The sequence below is a fragment of the Raphanus sativus genome, chromosome 7 (genome assembly GCF_000801105.2).
Source record: "Raphanus sativus cultivar WK10039 chromosome 7, ASM80110v3, whole genome shotgun sequence".
NCBI lineage: Eukaryota > Viridiplantae > Streptophyta > Magnoliopsida > Brassicales > Brassicaceae > Raphanus > Raphanus sativus.
In genome coordinates this window covers 17,798,994-17,800,564 of record NC_079517.1, presented here as the reverse complement: position 1 = coordinate 17,800,564, position 1,571 = coordinate 17,798,994, and positions in this window count along the sequence as shown.

The following is a 1,571-nucleotide window of genomic DNA, read 5'->3' as shown; positions in this document are numbered from 1 at the left end:
TTGTGGGAATCAGGACCTTATTTTGTGATGCTCTTTAACCACCTCGTGCTTTAACCTTCTTATTCAGTGACCTTAGCAGTGATGAAAGACCCACACATGGACCTGGAACACCCTGACTTATCTCATTTGACACTCCAGAAGTTCTATACCGATCAGGTTACACTGGGCAGACTTAACTCCACTTTATCTGAACCTAATCTGGACTTTAATTCTTCTTGTCATGGGCACTAGATCAGGGTAGAATGAGAACTACACTCAGGACTTCTTATCCGATTTTTATCCCTCTTGCTGTTCCTGAGTGGCTAGCTCATCTTTAGCTAGTTCCCACCTTGAACCCTGACCTTTAGTTCCACCCTCATGCATTTGCTTTTCTAGTACTTTATGTGCAGATATGTGCAAAAAGGTCGGAGAGGAAAGGATCGACGCAGTTCTTACTCATCAATGCTCACACAGTGGAAGCAGGCAGAACAACTGGAGTGCTTGTTCCGACACGAAAGGGAACAACCGAGGTGCCTGTTCCGATACCATGGAGAACAACGAGAAGTAAGTGGCTAGAACAGACCAGAATGAATCACCAGTGGCATCATGTACATCACTTGTTACCTCCTTGCTCGTCACCCCAGCATTTTGTAATTCAGTACATATATAAAAAAAAAAAAAAAAAATTATTTATGCTTTTGCTTTGATTTACTGGTGACGAGAAGGGGAAGAATCTATGATGCATGCCGCTGGGGAAGTTGAGAAAGTAATGGTGGTTTCAGTGAAGTGTTCTGAAGGGGAAGTTGAATCGCGCAGAGCAGTCTTATGATCGATCTATCGGAGAGCAGTCCGATTAGCAGAGATGAGTAAGGACTGTGGACCTCAATGGAGCCGTCCTCTCACGACCATTTTGTGCGATATCCTGCACCCGCTCTTGGTAAACCCTAAACACTCTTGAACTCCACCATAAAAGTTAGCATGTTCTATACCTAGCCCGTTCTCTCTGAGTAGAGCCTGTGACAAGAAGCTCACGCTGATCTTAATTGAACATAAGGAATTTTGTCTCGAAAGTGTTGCCTTTTCAGGTTTGAGATGTAGAGTAAGGAGCCGATCTTCGAACAGTGATCAGGGGGTTCTCAGTAAGTGTGTGTGGTCCTAATCTACAGCTTGTATGGTTCAGAGATTTGTGGTAAGAGTATGGTTGCTGAGAATAAGCGAGTTCCCACGCTTTCAAACCTTTCTCCCTGTTCTTGGTACTTGCCTTGTTCGAGGACAAACAAGGATCTAAGTCTGGGGGAATTGATATATGGTGTTTTTCACATCATTGTATATATATTTTCATTTGTTTCAAGTCACTAATTCGTGTCAGTCTAGTCCTTTTTGACCTTTTACAGGTCTGGAGTTAGCAGAAGAAAGAAGAGAAGGTGCCTGATGAAAAGAAGTCCTTTTGGAGCATCCATGCGGAGAACACTCAAGAGAACAGTCCCGAGACTGTTCTCTCTCAAGCGGAACAAGCAGACGGAGTGATCTGGAGATTGTTCCAGACAAATATGGAAACTCCTATTTCGGGAATTGAAGCCCTGTTGCCATAA